At 34.6% G+C, this 17,750-nt stretch overlaps 1 long non-coding RNA gene across 1 annotated transcript in view; it reads left to right on the forward strand.

The window, feature by feature from the left end:
* Positions 1 to 17,395, forward strand: part of LOC149578100 (uncharacterized) — a 383,937-nt gene extending 366,542 nt beyond the window's left edge. The window contains exon 7 of the long non-coding RNA XR_016364209.1: positions 17,108 to 17,395. This is a non-coding gene — a long non-coding RNA (uncharacterized LOC149578100). The remainder of the gene's footprint in view (positions 1 to 17,107) is intronic.
* Positions 17,396 to 17,750: the final 355 nt, after the last annotated feature.

Raw genomic sequence — 17,750 nt, forward strand, 5'->3', positions numbered from 1 at the left:
TGTTTCTTCAATCAGGTCAATCATTATTACTCTCTAACAATTGTAACAGTGAAGAAATCTCTTAATAGAGTTGACTTAACAGTCATTTTACATAAATCCTCTAACTAGGTGGCATCTCTAGATTGAAGTGTCTTAAGACCTCTAACAAGACCACTCCTACTAGGTTGATTTAAATCCTTTAATAGGATCACACCTAACAATGTGTTTTGTAACCTTTGATAGGGTTGGCTCCTAATAGAGCTCACTTCAGAAGAGTGAAAAGTTGTAACTATTTGAAATAATCAAGACTAGCTAGGTTACTAAGAGGGGAGGGGTGAATCGGTAACCTCAAAAACTTTAAATCAATTTAGTACTTAATCCATTCATCATTCATTCATCTGATCTACTGTATGCATGAGAAAGATAAACATTTATAACACATGAACACAGAATTTTGGTGAGCTAGAAACCTTCCAAATAGAAAGTAAAATTGGGGTGGGGATGATACCCACAAAACTTTACTACTGCAGCATAAAGTTGGCTTGTTAGGGCTTACATTGATCACTTTTGATGATCTGCTCTATTAAGAGCAATTTGGACTACTGGATCCACCTTGTTAGAGGATTTAAAAACATACAATGAAGTATGCACTCTGTTAGAAGATTTATACAGAGACTATTAAGTCTACCCTGTTAAAGGATTTACAAAACTAATTCACCTGTTAGGATGAAATAGTGGATCTACTTACAACTTGATTGCTGATTAGATCCTTGAAGTACAGATCACCTCTTGTGACTAATGAATCTTTACTGCTCCTTGTAGACCTTACTAAATACTTTTCTCTATTGTTGATTCGCATTTACTCTTCTTCAAAGCATTACAAGTCCATTCCTTGATATACACACACACATTGCAAATGATATAATACATTACATATATACCATTCCAATAATTACAATTGCAAGGTTGGCCAAAACACAAGCGAACAAAATATTACTGAGTCGGCCAAATAGTAGAAAACTCGGGTTCTTCAAGCTAACTTGGTGATCTTCTGATACTCGGCATCCATTGCATTACTCGACATCATCATGCACTTAGTAGAAGTAGAAGCTCGGTCCATACTAATCACACAATGTACCTTGGAACTCGGTAACCATTGGAGACTCGATAGATATAGTGTCACTCGGTAAAAATTGAATCCTTCATTTACCTTGCTTTCACTTGGTAAACACTACACATCCATCACTTGGTAAACATTGGCTCTCATCACACAAACTGATGACTCGATAGACACTGTGAAGCTCAGTGAACACTATAGGCTTGGTAGACACTGCTGGACTGCACACTCACTCAATAGCTTTAGGAATGCTCAGTGTGAACTGCTTAAGTGATGAACCTACAAGGTAACCACTGAATGCTTAGTATACACTATAGACTGAGTGATGAGCTCGGTAATCATTCAAAATCAAATAAGTGTTGTCACTAATGAAAAATACAATATAATGCCAACAATCTCCCCTTTTGGCATTAGTGACAAAAAAAAAACACTTATGAGCCAAACTTTGTGTACACTGACATACTGGATTTGATTTTTCAAAATTGATCTTTGTAAACCTGTTGTATATACATTTCTTACATGTCTTTACATATCTCCCCCATACATATGGTATGGTATATACATAGCTTATCATTGTACATATATCAATCTATTATATTCTCCCTTATTTTCTCCATTGTCTCTTACTCCCCTTGACTTTTACTATTTCTTACTCCCCCTTTTATTGACAATAATGCCAAAGGTAATCATACTTATACAGAGACACCAAAATGTGACAGAAACTCATAATGTACCTTAAGAATAAGAGCTAATGTCTTATCCCAGTTCTCTTGCAAAATTATGTAGATATGAAGTGCAACCTGGACTTTTGCTGATAGTTCAATCATATGATCTCCAACTAAAAAATTGTTATCACGGATCAATGTTTTTGAATAAGCAATGTGCTTCTGCATTGTGTCCATGATAGGAAGGATCATGTTCTGGATGTTTATTAGTGTAGACCGGATCCTTGCTTCCACTCTCAATAGTTCTGCCTACATGTCTGACAAGAATCTAATCTTTATGTGATGTGTAGAGCTTGAACTGGGGTCAAGCTGCAACTTTTGCGTATTGGCCTTCAAATCCTCATCAATTTTATTCAATTTTACCCTTATTTCTTTTGTGTACTCGGTAACATCACATAGCTTGGCAAAAAGGGATGTTACATTTGTAAAAGAATTTTCAAGATTAGCCAAAATTGTAGAAAGTTCTATCTGCTTAATGGCTATTTGCTGAGCAATATGCTCAAGCACTTTATTGTCAAACTTTTTCTATGCCTTTTCTATAAGCTTCTCTTGACCATAAGTGTCCTCATTGAACTTATGTACGACCTCTTCTAATTGTAACAAAATGTGTTGAGATGAATCCACATCAACACCTATTGCCTCAGTAATTATATTTTTAGCACTTTCAATTATAGTGAATTCTCTATCTCTCTCATCTCTAACTTTTTTCTACTTTGTTCTTTGCTGTAAAAGCTGACTGACGAGTCTCATTTCATCAATTGTGGCAGTATACTGATCTATCTTAGGTATAACAATTTCCTTGTCCAAGTCTATATCCTCATCAATTTCCTTGCTGGTAAGCAGAAGTTTTAGTGGAGTCTTTGGTTTTACTTCAGTGCTTACTTCCTTGGATTTAGAAACATAAACAATAGTTGATGAAGTTAGACTAGTAGAAAAACTTGAATTGGTCCAACTAGAGGAAAACTAAGAGAGGTGCTAACTGTATCCAAAATTGATGTGCTTCCCAAAAATGAAGTATCAATAGGTAATGTACCAATTGGAATACTTACAACTTAAGAACTAACTGGAACAAAAATTGGTGCAGTTGAAGCTATGGATGACAAAACTGTAGAGCAAACTGGCAAACTTACTATACATATTGTAGTAGAAGTTATCAGCATTGAAGAACTGGCAGCTATACATACTGCTGAGGTAGATGACTAGGGAGTTGATGAAGAGGGTTGTAGCTCGGTAGATGAAGTGCTTGACACTTCCATTGAAGGTACTTGTAGTTGGGAGGTGACAGGTGATGATTGAGCTATTGATGTGGCTATTGTGCTTATAGTCTCACTTGCAGAAGTTGTCTCCATAGTAGATGTAACAGTCTTTAGTGGAGAGTGAGGAAGGGATGCAATAACTTCTGCTGCAATTTTTACTGGATCTTCTTCATCCTTGTCTTCCTCTTCAGCTTCATCATCATCCTTTAGTGCCTGATAGTCCTCAACATCAAAAGTGACAAATGGAGCATTATCTTCTTCATCATTGTCACTATCATCATCATCATCTTTGATTTCTATAGGATTATTACTGGGCTTATGCAGATGATAGATGTTCTTCCACATTTTTGTAGCATCCTTAACTATATGCTCAATATCTTTTATTAAAATTAAACAAGTATGAAACCTGATTGTCATTTTGTCTTCATTCTTCTTCATTGCTTCCTTTACCTTTGCATTGGTAAGGCTCGGTAGCAACTGTCTCAAAGATTGTTCATATATATCCTTTGCAGTTTGCATAGCTAATTCCCATCTAGGCTGTAATCTTGCTAGTAACTCATTAGAAATTTGAGAGGCAATTTTATCAGGGGAATATTTCTATTTTTCCATCTTGGAGAGTACTAGCTCCTCAATTTGCATTTTCTCAGCATATGTTCTAGTTTCATACTTTAAAGCCTTGAAGTTTGAGATGCCTGCACCTTCTTCCATTTGTTTCAATCTTTCTTGGAAGGTGAGAGGGCGCTTACTAAATACAACTTCACTGCCTCCTTTTTTCTTTGATATTCTAGTAAACATAGTTGTGGAGGCTTTGGGTGGCTTGGTAATGATTACCTTGCCCTTCTTCTTGACTGGCTCTACCTCTTTCTTAGATTCATCTTCATCTTCTTATTCTTCTTCATCTTCTCCTTTTCCTTGGGTAAGCATGAGAGGGCCAGTTGCAGTTTTCAATTTGGCTATCTTCCTCTTGCCTTTGCTGATAGCCTGGGGTAGCTTGATTTCAAGCTCAATTTCGGCCTTTGCCTCATCATAAGTTCCAAAAGTGGATTGCTTTGGATCTACTGGCTCATTCACCAGTGCTTCAATAATATCCCTGGTTTCATCAATATTGACCTCATAAGGAAGAGGTTTCACCCATGCAACTTGGGGCTTGATTGCCTGAATGTATACTCTATCACTGTCAAACATAAAGCATACATCATCTTTGTAGTCTTCAACCAATTTTGGTGGAATTCAGAACTTGTTATTCATCCTTTCCTTGAAATCTTCAAAATAATTATCCATGATGCTATCAAAGTTTACACCCATTTCTGCTACAAACTCATTTATCTGATATAGAATAGGAATATATTTTCTCCACACAATAGATCCTTTGGATGGAAAGAGTTTTTGTACATAGAAGAAAAGACATGTCAACAAAGAACCAAATTTGCAAGGGTTGTTCTTTGATGTCCTAATGCTGTCCATATTCTTGTTCAGTTGTACTAACAATAACTCTGACAGATCAAATTCCAGATTTTTCTTCACAACCTTGAATGCCAAATCCACAACCTTACAAGGCACACTGTTCAAATGACTAGAGCTATAAATCTTGTGAGCAATGATGTGAATGCCAAACCTTAATTCAATGTTAGAAATAATGTTAACCTTCATACCTCTACTGTCCCATTCGGCTAGGGTTTTCTTCTGAAGTTCATCCTGACCTAAGGTTTTGGTAGTTTTTGCTTTACTTAGCATGGGGAGACCATTAATCTTATGAATCATCTTCTTGGTGATTAATACTAGCTGCTCTAACCATAGTTGACCATTGTGCACACAACTAAGGATGCACCTAATCCACTTAATCTGGAAATTCCTTAGCATATGTGAGATATGGGTTAATCCTTTGGTCTCTAGATGCCTATGCTCGGGTTTCAATGAACCATCAACACACATTTCTCCTAGGGCATTGTCCATCTTTAGGATTCCAATCTCTTGAATAGAACATTTGAAATGTGTATGAATATCATTGATAAAGAGTACCTTTGGTGGAATTTGCGATTGAGCTCCATTGGGGTCGAGTGGCTCTACAATTACTAGAACTAGCTTAAAATTTGGCACTTTCCACTCCACAACCTTAACCAACATTTTTGAACCTCTTTTCACCTTGATACTATTGCTACTCCTAGATGCCATTGATGCTTGGTAAAAGATAGAAATATTTTGAACAAATCCTTCGCTCTAAAATTGCTTGAAATAGCCTAGATGCACCTAAAATCGCTTAGCTCTGAGAAATTTGAAAACGCGGTGAGAAATGAAATCGAATTCTACCTTTTTGATGAAAATTTTGCCATTAATGCTCAGTACAAAAGTAGCTATGATGACATAGTGCTTGACAGGATGTCATTCACTCACTTGCTCGATAGAAACTTGCGACTCGATGATCGAACAAAACTTTTGTTACTCCCAATCTAGCTCGGTTGAGTCTGTGACTGACCTTGCTCGGTATGACCTGATTTCCTGTGACCCTTTGTATCTAAAATACTGATTGGATCTTTTTCTTTTCTTTTTTCATTTGGAACTGCTCTAGATATAACTTGATGATATAGTTCTAGATCCTCCCTCATGAATCTAATTGGAAACAGTGGAGTCACCGACTTCTTGAGTGACGTGGCCATCATTTGAACTGTTCTACTTAGTAGATTTAGGAATCCATTGTTGTCTCATCTGCTTCCAAATGTTATCAGCTTTAGCTTTCTTTTCATCTTTAATTCTTCCTATATTCATGCAATTCTTGGCTATATGACCGAGTTCAGTGCATGTATAACATCTTACTATTGTATCTCTTTTTCTCAAGTGATGCCTTGAGCAGTCTTTGCCAATGTGTCAATATTCTAGACAATAATGACATCTGAACCATGTATTGTAATCCCATCCAAATATTGCCTTAACAAGTTGTTCAGCTAGATTGAATGATTTAAATTTGCATTGGAATGTCTTGTGATCATGCTTCTTGCATTTGTGACATTTACCTTCAAATTTTGATTTTTCCTTGCACTCATTAGCTTTGTGACCATGTTGATTGCAATTGTAGCATTTTCCATTGAATTTTGCTTTTCCATTGCTCCAACATTTGTTTGATGTATGACCTAACTTACCACAGTGATTGCAAGTAGGTCTTTGATTCCTTTGGGCACCTTTTTTGGAAGATTCACCTTCTTCATTATATCCAAGTCTTGCTTTACCTTTTTGTCTATGAAGATTCTGCTCATTTTGTTGATTTAATTGATTCATATCTTCTTGGGACTTCATCATTCTCTCATTGATTTTCTTTTCAGTATTTAGGTCATTTTCCAAACTTTCACTGATTTGTCTTTCAGTGATTAAATCAATCCTTAGGCTTTCATTTTCAGATCTCAGATTCATGATTTCTTCATTTGCATTGGATAGTTGATGAATAAGACTTTGATTTGCATTGATCCTTTCATTTGTATCATTTTCCAATTTGTTTCTTTGTTCCAAGATTTCACATAACCTTGCTGACTGAATTTCTTGTTCTCTTCTTATTCTTACTTCTTTTTGTAGAGATCCATTCTTTTCTAGGAGTTCTTTGATTGCATTGTTTGCTTCATCTGAGCTGCTTGAGGGGAAAAAGTCTTCAATCTTTTCTTCAACATATTTGAGATCATTCATCTAATTTGCAAGTTCCTTTCTTCTTTTTAGGGATTGTGAAAGGTGTTCCTTTGCTTCCTTGAGTTGAACTATGGCCATCTCTAGATCTAGCTTTTCATTTTCAATTGCTTTGTCAAGTTTGAATATCTCCATTTGTCCTTTAGATCATTGCTCAAGCTGTCAAAATTTATCTTGAGAACCACAATGCTCTGATACCAATTGTTGGAAATAATCAAGACTAGCTAGGTCACTAAGAGGGGAGGGGTGAATCAGTAACCTCAAAAACTTTAAATCAATTCAGTACTTAATCCATTCATCATTCATTCATCTGATCTACTGTATGCATGAGAAAGATAAACATTTATAACACATGAACACAGAATTTTAGTGACCCAAAAACCTTCCAAATGGAAAGAAAAATTGGGGTGGGGATGATACCCACAAAACTTCACTACTACAGTATAAAGTTGGCCTGTTAGGGTTTACATTGATCACTTTTGATGATCTACCCTATTAAGAGCAATTTGAATTGCTAGATCCACCTTGTTAGAGGATTTACAAACATACAATGAAGTATGCACTCTATTAGGAGATTTATACAAAGATTGTTAAGTCTACCTTGTTAAAGGGTTTACAAAACTAATTCACCTATTAGGATGAAATAGTGGATCTACTTACAACTTGATTGTTGATTAGATCCTTGAAGTACAAATCACCTCTTTTGACTGATGAATCTTTACTGCTCCTTGTAGACCCTGTTGAATACTCTGCTTTACTGCTGATTCAAAATTACTCTTCTTCAAAGCATTACATGTCCATTCCTTGATATACACACACACATTGCAAATGATATAATACATTACATAAATACCATTCCAATAATTACAATTGCAAGGTTGGCCAAAGCACAAGTGAAAAAATTATTACTGAGCTGGTCAAACAGTAGAAAACTCGGGTTCTTCAAGCTGACTTGGTGACCTTCTGATACTCGACATCCACTGCATTACTTAGCATTTTCATGCACTCGATAGAAGTAGAAGCTTGGTCCATACTAATCACACAACGTAGCTTAGAACTCAGTAACCATTGGACACTTGGTAGATATAGTGTCACTCGGTAAAAACTGAATCCTTCATTTACCTTGCTTTCACTTGGTAAACACTACACATTCATCATTTGGTAAACACTGGCTTCCATCACACAAATTGATGACTCGGTAGACACTGTGAAGCTCGATGAACATTGTAGGCTTGGTAAACACTGTTGGACTACACACTCACTCGGTAGCTTCAAGAATGCTCGGTGTGAACTGCTTAAGTGATGAACCTACAAGGTAACCATTGAATGCTTGATATACACTATAGATTGAGTGATGAGCTCGGTAATCATTTAGAATCGAATAAGTGTTGTCACTAATGACAAATACAATATAATGCCAACAGTAACTAGTTGTATTAGTGGTTTTTCGAACTTGAGTTTCCACATTAAATTTTGGTGTCTCATGTGTTCATGTTATTTCATTATTGCTTTATCTTTCTACAACTAAAGGTTAATGCACATTAATATTTCAAGATTGCTTTGTTAACAGAGTTTTTAGAGTAATTAGATATTTCTTAATTGACTCTAGTTGCTTAAGCTAAACTTTAGGCATCTACTAATTAATTATTTTGATACAACCTAGGTTACACCTTTTTAGGGTTTCAATCTCCTATATAAGGATGATCTCTCATTGTAAACATTAAAAATTGTGAATTGAGACTTTTTTCTCTTGATTATAGCAATCTACTTTTGTGCTCATCATCAAGAATGTCTCGTCTATGAATCTGGCAATTTCTACCTCCATAGCTTTTTTCTACTCTCTTCTGTAATAGGTGTTTTCATGCAAGTGATTCTTGGCAGTTGTGGGGTTGATTGTTCATCAACTTCAACATGGTATTAGAGCTTTATATCTTCATGCCCCTATCATATTTTTGAGGATTTTGGCATCAATTTTCAGACTTGAGCTTTCAACGATTTTTTATTGGATCTAGTGGGTCACTAATTTTTGAGGCACTTTGAGCAAAAATGGACACTACTGTTGAGCTCAGAGTGCTCGAAAACTCCCATTTCCATATAAAATGTGTCCCATTTGAATGTTGTTGAAATTTGATGCAAAATTTTTTTGCACCCAAGTCGTTTTAACTTGGGCTCACACTTTGAGGCAATGATATTTTTTTGTTATAAAAAATTAAGAGAAAATCTTTGTTGGCCCAGCCAAAAAAATTTGGGCAGGTGCATGAAATAGAATGCACATGCATTTTATTAAAAATGAGGAAGGCATTCTTTTTTGTAAAGGAGGGTGAATTTTTGGGTATGGATCCCTGAGCATGCAGGCTTGTACTCTGTCCTGCAACACTATTATATCAGGCCCCTATGGATGTGGTTGTTTTTTGGAGTGGCACCCAAATCAACTTTCATAGCCTAGGCCTATGCACAATGCCTTAAGTTTTTGGCGTCCATTCTTTTTTTCATAAAGGTGATGTCAAAATGTGTGGATTCCAATCATCATCAAAAAAAGATGAATAATCTAAACTATGATTGCACGCCCCACTTGAGAAGTATTTTGGTGAAATGCCAGAATCATGGAATAATTTTTTGGCTTTTTGCCACATTCCAAGTGGTTATTGAGATGGTTTGAGTCTTTTACTATTGGTGATTTGCCCCATGCTCGGTGGTTTTGTGCCTTCTTTAGACTATGTTAAGAAAATTGCATTTTTTAATTGGTGCCAACCTTGGAGAAAGCGCTCCTGCTAGTCGTTTGGGGGAACATGTTTTTATGTGCATGAGAACTTTTTTTTACAACAATAGGAAAATTCTTTCATTACCAATTTAGAGGCGTTATTTGGTGATCTCCACATAGTTCTTTTTATGGCATGCCTTGATCCACACATATGCTCAGGCACATGTTGAGTTTGGTGGTCACTAGAGTCACGATGGTTCTCTTGGAGTTCATTCCACATTTTTAGCATTTGACTTAGACATTTTTTTTACTAGTTGGTGACAACTGTTCCTAGTTCCTATGCATGTGATTTATGGTTTGGAATGCACTTTTACCTTTAATCTCTCTTGGGATAACCCTATTTTGAAGGGATGACGTTGTTTTTAGGGCTTCTTATTCATATTTTAATGTGATTTATGGTTTATAGCCCCTATTTTAGAGATTGATTGGTTGGTTTATGCCACATTTCATGCCACTTTCTGACCTCTATATGTCTGCAATTTTGTGGTGTGGTTTTTTAATGTTCTCAAGGTGGGAGCCTAGGTTGCGTGGGTTGCGTGGAATGTTGTATGTTTGGCCCTGATGATAGGAATTGGAATGGAGGCAATGTTTTTGTTTTGGAGACAACATTTTGTTATGTTTTGGCATGGTCTTTGGAGTTGGAGATGCTCTTCTTCTTTGCTTTGCCCTTTCTCCCTTTCTCGCCTTTCTTGACTCCTTTTTCACAAATCTAGAAATATTAAATTCAAGATTTTGCTTTTAATTTGAAATGTTGGTCATCAGATTTATCCGACATTGGCTCTTTTACCAACAACATTGTTTTCCACATTGTCTTGTTTCTAGCGGTTGGTTTTTTTTCCAACAGGGGTCATTTTATGAGATTTTTTTTGCCTTGATGGTCGTTTGACCATCAAATTTGGGCTCATCACTTTCTAACATTAGCGCCACATCAGAACTGCATCAACATTTCCTATCACCTTCTCATGGTCTATTTGGACATACCTTTGCATTTTTTCTCAAATCTCAGGCATATGGAATCCATTTTTCGATGATGAGATATCATCAAAAAGATGGTTCTAAGCCTGTCACAATGGTATAGTTAGTTTTTAGTTTTGATGCTTTTTTATATTTTTTCTACTGTCAAAGTTAGGAGTTTAGTTTTTCACTTTGGGGAACATATCTTGAGCATTCGATCTCTAATTTGGAATTTTTTTTAATCATTGGATAGGTCTTTTTGAGCTCTTTCTAATGATGTTGGTTATTTTTTCAGATTTTGGTGTAGGCACATTCTATTCAATATTTTTACATTATGGTGGATACCTTGTTTGTTTCAGGTCCAAGATCGATTTTGTTGCTTTAGATGATTTGTCATGACTTATACTATCTATTGTACTAGTCTTATGTCTCTTCTGGTCTATTTAGACATCATTTATATGCATTTTTGCAAACACACTGAGATAAAGTGTCATACTAAATATGCATTTTTTTTTCAATTGTTTTACCTTGTTTTTTCTTCTAATTCGAGTAGTGTCATTTGAAGACACACATGTAGATTATTGTATTCTTTGGATTCACCATATCTTGTGCCTTATTATACATGCATTGCTCATGATTAAAGTGCCATGGGGGGTTGATGTTTTGCCTTTGTTTTCCATCTTCCTTTGTCTAGTGAGTGTCCCTTCTGTGATATTAGCCTCGTGATGTGTCTAGGATTGATCACCTCAATACACACATATGTACTCTTTTGTGCATCTTGATTGTGGTTCCTTGACATGCAATTCTTTTGGCACACTTTTCCAGTTCCTTGTCACCTCACCCTTGTCTACATTAGGGTGGGGGAGGTTCTTCTGTTGTTTCTCATGCTTCCTTGGTTGGATTGATTAGCTCTTTAGGCTTTGGTGTTTATTTCTTTGTATCTTCAAGTTTATTTGTTTACCTTTGTGTTCCTCCTAATTCAATGCAAATTACAATCTTCCCTACCTTATCAGTTTCAATTTCAGTGGAGGTTCTTCAAATCAACAGTTACTTTTGACAGCACTTTGCAGATTATACATGCTTCAGTGGTGTTCTTCATGATCGTCTTTTGTTCCTATCTTCTGGGACATTCCCTAGTTTGGAGGCTTTTTAAATCCTTCACTAGTCTTTTCAACATTATTTCAATCTCTATTTGGAGTAGGGTTTTTCCCATGTGTTTTTCTCTATTTCTCCTATTTTTAGATATTTGGTTGTGCTTGGGTACCTCATCAGGCCTTTTTTGTCGAGACCCAATTCTACTTTTAGTAGTAGTTTCTAGGTTTTTAGCTACTCCCTAAGTTTATCTTAAGGGGGGTGTTATATTAATTAGATACTTCCTAATTGACTCTAGTTGCTTAAGCTAAACTTTAGGTATCTAATAATTAATTATTTTATTAATTATATTGAAGCAACTCAGGTTACACCTTTTTAGGGTTTTGATCTCCTTTATAATGATGATCTCTCATTGTAAACATTAACAATTGAGAATTGAGACTTTTTTCTTTTGATTATAGAAATCTACTTTTTTTCTTATCATCAAGAATGTCTCGTATATAGATCTAGCAATTTCTGCCTCCATAGCATTTTGCTACTCTCTTTTGTAACAGGTGTTTGAATGCAAGTGATTCTTAGGAGCTATGGGGTTGATCGTTCATCAACTTCAACAAGAGTTATAGTGGATTTCTAGTTCTAATTGAGCAGTGAGTTTAAAGGTAGTTTTTGTATTGACATCTAAGGGTTTTGGAATTGTTTTAGTGGTAATTGATTCACCCCTCCCCTCTCAGTTACTCCTCTTATATTTCCAACACTAGGTTAATGAGCAAACCCAGATCTAATTTTGTAAAGCATCCAAATGGGTGTTTGAAAAAGTGAAAATATCTTTCCCTTATTTAGTCAGTTTCAAAGTGATGATGGAAAAACTTTAAATGGAGACTTAATTCTACTAGGCATGTTAAGTCTAGTGAACACAAGCAATTGAATCTTGGAAAACTATTTGGATCCCATTACTTTCACAACTCAAAGATTGTGATAGACATATAAAATAGGACATGAAACCTCATAGATGCATGAGATCCTATTGTTAGAAGCACTTATGAGCTAGTCACCTTATGGAGTCAAATTTTCTAATCCTATTTGTGTTGGATAGGCTAGCATAGATTGGGTTAGTAGATGCCTTGGGAAGGTAGAACCCAATTCTTGTAACCTTGGGAAGATCTTAGTATTGCTCACCCTAGGAAGGACAAGAGACTCAATCTGAAAAAAGGATTGTATAGTTAGTTAACTCACACGTGCCTCTACATAAGTAACTAATTATTCCCAACTAGAGCCACTATTATTCGAGATTAGTTATTTTACACCCTTGATACTACTATCGTAGCAATTTTTTGTGACTTTATCTTGAAAACTTTTGTATCTTTCAACGATACAACCTTTATTACCTTAATTGTTTCCTACAATGGAGCAATCATGTCTTCTTAAATGATCCTTAACTTTTGTTATTTCTCATGTTAGAATATTATGCAAATATGTGTTTATGATATTTTCACCATGCATTTGAGAGGTTTTGTCATTGATGTCAACATAGGTTTTCATTTCTCCTAGTGTTCTTGATAAGTTTAGTGAGAAAAAAAGGATTGGTATGACTAATATATTGAAGATCAAGTGGTATGAAGTTATATGATGTTTTTGTTAGGATTATATAGACATAAAATAACAAGTTACATGAAAATATAAACAATAATGCAAAAGAATAAAACACACATTAATAGAATAGAAGACAAATATTTAATGCAGTTCACCCAATCTTGGGCTATGTCCACAAAATAGAAGGTTCAATATTATTATCCAATAACTCATTCAAGTTCCAACACAGAACTTTAACATATCTTTGCCATTTTCTCAGTGACAATTGGAGGCACTCGGTGAGTACTACATTCCTTCTTCCACCTTATTACTCAATGTAGCTTGTATAACTCGGCAAATACATGAACTTCATCATAACATCAGATGATTACATGATTTTAAAATGTAAACATTAATTATCATAGTCTAACTCAGCATCATACTTTCTTCAAATCCTCTTCATCAATCAAATGATATAACACTCTACTGAATTAGCATAATGTCTAGCCAACTAAGACTTGGAATCAATGACAACATAACAAATGATATGAATCTTTCACATACATTATCAACATTATCAATTGGGACTAACAATCTTTCCCTTTATCATTGATGATAACACATAAACATATGATTTTACATTACAAAAAAAATAGACATAACGTAATCAAATGTATGCATTGACAAAAATACATATTTTTAGCTCTTTTGACTTTATTTAGGTTCTCTACATCATATTTGACATTACGCATACTTAGTCTGTATCTTCAACAACATCAATCTTCAATGTTTCTCCCGCTTTGGGTATGCTCCACTTCTGATTCAACTTCATATTAATATTGTTAATTATTAGAATTTGCACCTAGTATTGAACTAAAAAAGTTCAGCAATTTTGGCATAACATGGGAATCACTTCTTGATGAGACATGCAGTGAAGTGAAACCTCTAGTTTCTAGGCTGGCTCCTATTAAATATTCAATGAAAATTCCATGGACCTAATCTAAACTTATGGGGAAAAGGGTAGAAATTACTAAAAATAAACCTACAAACCTACAGTTTAAACTAAGAGATGGGTGAAACAACAAAAGCGATATGAAAGTTTGGGTACAAATGACAAAGAAGGATTATTTAGCTCCTCTAAGTACAAAAAAAATACTTCTTTTATGTAAAGATTTGCATAAGTAATTTGTAATAAGGTTTGAAAAATGAATTTGCAAAAGGAGGAATACAAATGCCTCTCTCTTATCAATTTCTCCTTTAAGAACACAGACTACAACATGCAAATAGACTTACTCCTCTACAACCACGTGCTTGAATGAGATAAAATAACAAGGAATAATAATAGTTCACAAATTATTTTATCAAATCATTCTAACACTACACACAAAATTGCAGAAAGAAAGAAGGTCCAAAAATTGACACAAAATAACATAACTTCAACTTCTGTCACATGTATTTAACTTCCAAAAAATGAATTACAAACTACTATAAATAAAGCTAAGGACTCAAAAGTAGTCACAAAATTTTTGTTGCATAATCAAAACTCTCAAAATGAGTTCAAAAAGCTCACTAAATACAATCTCAACACTTGGGTCGAATGCAGAAAGATAGCCTAGAAATGAGGGCTTAATGACTCATGAAATTAAGTCCTATCCCTGAGAAAGTCCCACTACCTCATAATAAACCCCATGACTCACTCAAAATTGTCCAAAGATTGCTCTGACAGTTAATAATGACTCCTTAACTACTAGGGCAAAGTCAAACTTGACCCCCATATTCCCTCCTAAAAGGCTCTTAATGTTTTCAAGTTGACTCTTTCATTAAATAACGTGAACATGAAATGAACTTTTTTCTTTCTTTTTGTATCTAAAATAGAAAAAATATTAAATGATCTATAATTTCATCATTTAAATATTCTTCTTTACAATACTGCAACTTATGCAAAAAGAAATAAGGTAAATATAACCTTACATACAATCTAAGGTATTCCATAAACAAAACCCTGCCCTTCATAAAACAAATATAAAGTTTTAAAAGGGATAAAAATCCCATGCAAACTCGCACAAACTCCAAAAGAATATAAAAAATTGAAAAGGGAAAGATATATCCCTTTACAACCCTAAAAGGTTTTCATTTTAACATGACATTCACAGAGTTTGGGAAATTTGATGAAGGGAAAAGCAAGGGTTTCATTGTTTTTTGGGCCGCCATTGTGAAGAATTTGTAGAAACCTTGCTTCAGTTCATGGCCATGGAGTAAAAAAGAAATAAAAAATTCAAGCCGCCATTTGAATATGCTGGAAAGGTATGTTGAAGCATTTGATATCTTGTTGTTGCCACTATTAGAGATGAATTTCTTTTACAGATATTGGGTTTCCTATTATTACTCGCTCCCATTGATGAACTTGTTGTAATTTAAAGCTGCTAGTTTAAAATATTTTTCATTTTCTTTCTTTCTGAATCTGTAAAAGTTTATTTTGAATTTTATGGGCTTGTTCTCTCAAGCACTTAGAGTGCCTAATAATGCAAACATCACAACACAGCTCTCTCATTCTTTTTGAAATGCCCTACCCCAGCAATGTTAATTTTTGTTTCCCCTGTTTATATTCAATTTCTTGAGCTTGAGCTTGCAAATATCGTGATTGCCAAGAACTAGCAACTATTTTACATTTCTTCCTTGTTGGTGTTGATGGACATCTGTTTGTTGTGTTAAACTTGTTTACTTCCCACCTTGATTTCATAACTTTCCAAGAAAACATGTATTTCTATTAAGATGATTGTTTGGTGGCTTACATTTTCTTTGAGTTGAAAGCTACTCACTTTGTTTTTCTAAACATTTAGACTATCTGGAAACAATATTTTCATTGTGAGACTGTTCAGATATCTTTGACAAACCATTATGAATCCAAGAATTGTCACATCCATCATTTAAAATAGGCTTACCATTAAATTTCTCCAAAGTATTTTGGTCATTAATTCCTCAATTTGTAATTTCATAGATCTGCTAGCAATGGCTAGGATACATATTGTTGAATAATCTTCAATGCATGTCTCTATGGATTTGTCGATTATAGTGGGCCTCTCTTCTAGCTGGCAAGGTGCTTTATGTTCCATATAATGGTCGATGCTCAATATCATTATAATCAAAGCAAAAACATTTGCTTATGTGCTTGCTTATCACTTCTAAATCATCTGATTGGGTTTTGTTACTCTGTAATTATACCCCAACTTTTACCACTGTCATCAAGCATTTGTTTCTTGGGCTGTAGCATTTAGTGTTTTGGACAACATCTAGTTGTTCTCTATCAAATCATTCATTTTTCTCTCCACATCTTTGAAAACAATAACAGGTGATGGTGAAAAGCAAATTAGGCCAAAAATAAAAGCCACACTAAAACAACCATAGTGTAAGAACTTTTCCAGTTTATGTTTATCCCTAGTGATATTATCAGAAGAAAATATTATCTTTGTACTAAATTGGGGGAATCCCAAATAAAACATAAGAGATTCTGTTGACTTGATAAGGTCTTTGAAAGAGTCATGCTTTCTTTACTCTTCCACTAATAAGAAAAGTTCTACTTTCCATGTTAAGCCTTCCTATAGCAAGTTATGCAAACTTTTCATCATATTCTGAAGTAATTGATTGAGTGTTGAATTATCCCATTTTGTGATATTTGAAAGAGTATTCTAGGAGGTTTGAGCACGAGCTCGTGACACTCATAAACTACCTTTCTGTAATCTGCATCTATTCCTTATGAAATCTTAATATGCTTGTCTTTGATTATAATGAAAAGTTTCATATCAGAAATAATATGTCCCTTTAACATTATATTTTTAGTTTTTTGCATTTGAGCACTTAGAATACACTTATTATTTTTATATGTATTCAGAATAGAATAGGGAAAATGTTGCATGTGTGGGTACATAGTTGTAGGTACTTAGTCATTGGTTAGATCTTTAAAGATCTAACCCCACTCTTTCTTATGCAGGAGAACAAAGACAGAGATCTAACAGATTGAGGGCTGAACCAGGAGCAACAATAAAGAAGATTTAACCAGTCAAAGTTTGAAAGGAAATGACTAGCTACCTCTGAATCTTCCTTCTTGTGTTATACTTTTCATTTTCATTCTCAATATGTATAAAAATAGTAGTTAGACTCACAACTTGTGTGAAATTTTTCATTTCCAACATTTTCTTATTCATTTCATACTTTGTAAAACTAAAAATTGTACATATCAGCTGATGATTTATACAATGAACATTGTATCTCCTTTTGCTCATGATTTTTTATATGATTGCAAAATGATGAAATGCAAATGAATAGAAAATGAATATTTCCTTCTGCAATGTTACTTGAAGTAAAATTACAACATGTGTAGAATTTTAGTAACATTTTTGGTGACCCCTGTTCTATGTCTTCTTGCTAGACATTTGACCAGTTTGCTTGATTCATTGGGCATTGGGTTTGAAATTATGCATCCCTAGCACCTAGACCTGACACAAAGTGACTTCTAAATTTGCTAGTTTAGTTTTGAATGCATGCACGTGAGCTTAATAAGACTTAAGACTCTTATTAGGTTGACTAATATGCATAATCAAACTCAAGTAGTAGCTTTAGAAGTCAAAACCTTC

Source organism: Cupressus sempervirens, chromosome 1, assembly GCF_028749045.1.
Source record: "Cupressus sempervirens isolate cs-2001-9-10 chromosome 1, ASM2874904v1, whole genome shotgun sequence".
NCBI classification, from domain to species: Eukaryota; Viridiplantae; Streptophyta; class Pinopsida; order Cupressales; family Cupressaceae; genus Cupressus; species Cupressus sempervirens.